Source organism: Dama dama, chromosome 11, assembly GCF_033118175.1.
Source record: "Dama dama isolate Ldn47 chromosome 11, ASM3311817v1, whole genome shotgun sequence".
In the NCBI taxonomy this organism is placed as follows: domain Eukaryota; kingdom Metazoa; phylum Chordata; class Mammalia; order Artiodactyla; family Cervidae; genus Dama; species Dama dama.
In genome coordinates, this window is record NC_083691.1 from 27,905,646 (window position 1) to 27,911,666 (window position 6,021).

The following is a 6,021-nucleotide window of genomic DNA, read 5'->3' on the forward strand; positions in this document are numbered from 1 at the left end:
CTCAAGAATCTTCTCCAACACCACAGTTCAAAAGCATCAATTTTTTGGTGCTCAGTTTTCTTCACTGTCCAACTCTCACATCCATACATGACCACTGGAAAAACCATAGCCTTGACCAGACGGACCTTTGTTGGCAAAGTAATGTTTCTGCTTCTTAATATGCTATCTAGGTTGGTCATAACTTTCCTTCCAAGGAGTAAGTGTATTTTAATTTCATGGCTGCAAACACCATCTGCAGTGATTTGGGAGCCCCCCAAAATAAAGTCTGACACTATTTCTACTGTTTCCCTATCTATTTCCCATGAAGTGATGGGACCCGATGCCATGATCTTAGTTTTCTGAATGTTGAGCTTTAAGCCAACATTTTCACTCTCCTCTTTCACTTTCATCAAGAGGCTCTTTAGTTCCTCTTCACTTTTGGCCATAAAGGTGGTGTCAACTTCATATCTGAGGTTATTGATATTTCTCCCGGCAATATTGATTCCTCTGTAGACTTCTTCTATGTCCTATTTCTCCATTCTGGTCATTTGCAATCCTCCAGCAGCAATGATACTTTGTATTTATCTCCAGTTTCCTAAAAACATTCCTGTCTCAGGGCCTTTGCACTTGCTCTGACTACTGTGTTCTCTAGATTTTGCTTGGTTGCTATGTTATCACTCAGGTCTCAGGTTAAATGTCATCTCTTCAATCCGTCTTTCCAGAACCCTGCAAAACATACATATCACATTACCTAACTTTATCTCCTTCTTAGCACTTATCAATGCCTGGTATTATCTTGTTTACTTGTGGCCTCTCACTTTTCTCTAAGTTTCTTGAGGATAAGACTATTCTTCTGGAACATACAGAGAAGGGCTCAATAGTTATTGCTGGCTGCATGCCTGACTGATTGATTGTCAGTACGTTGAATAGAACCTAAAGAGATTAGAACATCTTTTCTCTCTGGTCAATGCCTAGCTTTCAGGCCTATTGTCTTACTGTGAAATCGTATTTCAATAATATGAGCTGAATATTAACTCTTTCTCTATGCATTCCTGTTATAACATTTCCAGCTACCTCCACACCACTCCATCCAACCAATATATACCTTTGCCAGTTAGAGGATAGGTCATGCTCAGGGGAATATGAAAGAGAAAACACTAATCATTGTTTTCCCAAATATTACTTTAGAAATATAAAACAAAGTGTTCAATCTATCACTTAAGAAAGTCCCCTTTTGTTCTTAAAAAAATGCTTTTCTATTATAAAAAAAAGTCTCCTTCTTCTAGGAGGTAAACCTCATCCCCCTCTGTCCTCCCAGTGGGTGCCAGGCTGGGTCCCAGCTGGTTGCCTGTTGGCACTGGTCCTGGCAACTGAACGTTTCCTGCTGCCACCTTCCCCACAGCACAAACCTAAGGCTTTACTTAAAGCATTATCCAGCATTGCCTAAGGCTGTTTCTACTCTAGTGAAAAGAACAGGCTCCCTTGCACAGAAGCAGAGGAGGCTAACTGTGGATGTGCTGGAGTCACAGGCGCCCTTTCAAATATTAGGCTCCCCTTTGTCAGTGGATAAGCAGCTGAGATTTCACAGACACAAGAGGTGAGGTTGCAGGAGTGTGCTTTTTGTGCATGAGTGTGTATCGTGTACACAGGTCTGTGGGCAGGCAACACGTGTGGATCTGTACCTGTGACACCCCAGAGGTCACAAGATCAAAAATGGGAAAGGATATTTCATGTCTAAGTCCAGGAAAGGGTGATGGGAAGACATTCATGTCATTAATATCATGAATGTCATTAATGCCATTCATGTCATTAATTTAGTGCCGGCCATAGGAACTGGTAGCATTTGGCTCTGTGGCTCTGAGAGGGCGATTTAATTCTTTCCCAGTCCCGCAAGCTCTGGATTAACAAGGCATCCAGGTGTGGCCAACTTTTATTTATTTATTTATTTATTTTTATTTATTTTTATTAGTTGGAGGCTAATTACTTTACAATATTGTAGTGGTTTTTGTCATACATTGACATGAATCAGCCATGGATTTACATGTATTCTCCATCCCGATCCCCCCTCCCACCTCCCTCTCTACCCGATCCCTCTGGGTCTTCCCAGTGCACCAGGCCCGAGCACTTGTCTCATGCATCCAACCTGGGCTGGTGATCTGTTTCACCCTAGATAAATACATGTTTCAATGCTGTTCTCTCGAAACATCCCACCCTCGCCCTCTCCCACAGGGTCCAAAAGTCTGTTCTGTACTTCTCTGTCTCTTTTTCTGTTTTGCATATAGGGTTATCATTACCATCTTTCTAAGTTCCATATATATGTGTTAGTATACTGTAATGGTCTTTATCTTTCTGGCTTACTTCACTCTGTATAATGGGCTCCAGCTTCATCCATCTCATTAGAACTGATTCAAATGAATTCTTTTTAATGGCTGAGTAATATTCCATGGTGTATATGTACCACAGCTTCCTTATCCATTCGTCTGCTGATGGGCATCTAGGTTGCTTCCATGTCCTGGCTATTATAAACAGTGCTACGATGAATATTGGGGTGCACGTGTCTCTTTCAGATCTGGTTTCCTCGGTGTGTATGCCCAGAAGTGGGACTGCTGGGTCATATGGCAGTTCTATTCCCAGTTTTTAAAGAAATCTCCTCACTGTTCTCCATAGTGGCTGTACTAGTTTGCATTCCCACCAACAGTGTAAGAGGGTTCCCTTTTCTCCACACCCTCTCCAGCATTTATTGCTTGTAGACTTTTGGATAGCAGCCATCCTGACTGGCGTGTAATGGTACCTCATTGTGGTTTTGATTTGCATTTCTCTGATAATGAGTGATGTTGAGCATCTTTTCATGTGTTTGTTAGCCATCTGTATGTCTTCTTTGGAGAAATGTCTGTTTAGTTCTTTGGCCCATTTTTTGATTGGGTCATTTTGTGGCCAACTTTTAAAGAGAAATCTGTCCCCAGGACCTCCACAGTGTGTGACCCAGTGGCAACCCGCTTTATCATGTTGTGACTGGAAGGTGGAGAGGCTTTCTCCAGCCATCGGCTACCTTTCAGACCTCTCTCTGTGACTTCCCTTTCACTGAATCCTTCAGGCGCCTGCTGCCTTGTTCTCACCTTGCTCCTTGTATGCTGGCCTCAACTGTCCATTCATCCCAAAGGCAGGAGGCCCATCTCATTTATGAGAAGGAGTTTCACAGCGGGATGAAGAGGACAGACACAAACGCCAGATGCTTAGAGAATTCCAGCCTCACCCCTTAGAAACTGGTGACCCTGAGCTAGTTGCTTAGTGTTTCCGTGTCTCAACATCCTTGTCTGTGAAATAGCGATATTGATAAATGTCTATCCTGTAGAGTTGTCATAAACTTGCATGAGATAATATTTATTTAATTCTGCCTGGCCTGTAGTGATCAATGTAAATTTCTTAGACGTACCTATTTTGATATATTTTAAAATTCTTTTTTGAAAATAATTTTATTTATTTATTTTTGGCCATGCTGGGTCTTCACTGCTGCATGGGATTTCCTCTAGTTGCATAGATTGGGACCTACTCTCTAGTTGCGGTACACAGGCTTCTCATTGCGATGGCTTCTCTTGTTGTGGAGCATAGGCTCTAGGATGTGTGAGCTTCAGTAGCCACAGCACGTGGGCTCAGTGGTTGCAGCTCCCAGGTTCTAGAGCACAGGCTAAGTAGTTTTGGTGCATGGGCTTAGCTATTCTGCTGCATGTGGGATCTTCCCAGGTCAGGGATTGAACCTGTGTCTCCTGCATTGGTAGGTGGATTCTTTACCGCTGAGCCACCAGGGAAGCCCATCGCAATGTAAGTTTTGTGGAGGTGATGAAGGTCATGGTGATCGCGGTTATGATGATAACGGTGAGGATGGTGGTGGTGAAGGAGATGGTGGTGATGATGCTGGTGGTAGGTAGTGAGGATGGTGATGGTGATGAGATGATGGTAATGATCCTGATGGTGACGATGGTGGTGGTGATGATATTCTCTTCGCGTGTGGTCTGCAGCACCTCGGACAGGCCCGGGTACAGTGTTGGTCTGGAAAGATCTATTGCTTGTCACAGCCTGGACCTGCAGCTTGCCCTGAGGTATCTGTGAGATGTGGTGGCACCTGGGCTGGCTCCTTCCTGGGGAGAGTTGTGGGTCATCCATAGGAAGTAAAGGCAGAGGAAGAGTTTATGCTAATACTTCAGTGAGCAAAACCTGGTGGGGCTGAGTGAAGGGCGGTGGGCCTTGAGAGGACACATAATGCTGAACGGACTCACATGGTAACAATTACCAACAATATCAAGGACTCTTTCCTTTTGGTCATGAATTCTTTTTCTTTCCTGGGAGTAGGCTGCCCGTGTTTCTGTGAAAATACCCAAAATATCTTCAATCCAAATATTTGACAGCTGTTGACCAGGGTGGTCAATGGACTGGGCACAGCATGTCATGTCCCACTACCAGCCCCTGTACTCTGAGAACAGTGGTTAGAATCTGAATACTAGGTTTGCTCTGAGGGGAAAATCCAATGTTTTAAAGAAAAGCTGTATTTTCTGTATCAGGAAGAGGCCAGCCCATGCTTGGGGGGAACTGGGTGGGAAGAAGTGAGCCCACAGAGGGAGGCTGGCCCACCCAGAGCAATTTGGTTCCTGGACTAAAGCAAATTTCATTTAAATTCTGATTTTCTCTGTCATCAGCCTGTTCCTAAATGTTGTAGTTCTTTGATGCAAGGATTTACTGGATGGACAGGGACCTCATAGGAGGGAGCATTTGGAACTGTCAGAAGAGAAGGCTCTAGATTAAGAGCTGGGCCAGGTTCTGAGTGGATACAGTGACAGATTTCTTCTTCTTGGGCTCTAAAATCACTGTGGATGGTGACTGCAGCCATGAAATTAGATGATTGCTTCTTGGAAGGAAAGCTATGACAAACCTATGTGGTGTATTAAAAAGCAAAGTCATCACTTAGCCAACAAAGGTCCATATAGTCAAGGTTATAGTCTTTCCAGCAGTCATGTACAGATGTGAAATTTGGACCGTAGAGAAGGCAGAGTGCTGAAGAATTGATACTTTCAAACTGTGGTGTTGGAGTAGACTCTTGAGAGTCCCTTGGACTGCAAGGAGATCAAACCAATCAATCCTAAAGGAAATCAACCCTGACCACTCATTGAAAGGATCGATGCTGAAGTTGAGGTACCAATGCTTTGGCCACTTGATGTGAAGAGCCAACTCATTGGAAAAGACTCTGATACTGGGAAAGATTGAGGGCAAGAGGGGAGGGGGGCGACAGAGGATGAGATAGCTGGATTGCATCACTGATTCAATGGACATGAACTTGGGCAAACTCTGAGAGATGGTGAGGGACAGGAAGGCCTGGTGTGCTGCAGTCCATGGTCACAAAAAGGCAAACACAACTTGGCAACTGAACAACAGCAACAACAGGTTCTGAGCATCACCATCTGCAGCTGGGCCTTTCCTGAGAGGACTGTCTTTTCTAATCGACTGCAGAGATGATCTAGCTCCATGAACAATATGGGAACATGGACCTTCCTAGGATGTGCAGTTCTTACTGTTAATCATGATGACCTGATTTAATTAGAGGATTAATGTGTTATATTGTCCATGGATTTTCAGGAATCCTAGATACCTGATATGATCAGGTAGTGCCTGGGAATCAAGCTGTGCTAGCAATGACCAGCAACCTCAAAATCTGGTCTGCCTGGTCTGTCTGCTGCTACCCTTATCCATTTGAGTCAGGAACCCTGCACACAGGTGATTACTGAGTGCTTACTTTCCACCAGCATCTGTGTATCTACTATCCCTGCCACCACCTCTACCCCCATCACTATCCCCACCATCAATAGCGTTATCTCCACCGTGCATGTGGGACATTTTCTATCACAGGAGGGCTGCTATCTCTCCTCCCCCTTGTCCTCCTGCAACAAATAGAAGCAGTAGAGGTTGGTCTTGTGACTCCCTATAGAATCAGATAGAATGAGCTTCAAGAACTTGTTCCCCTGGGAGGAAGCTGCAGATCAGGAAGCTACATGG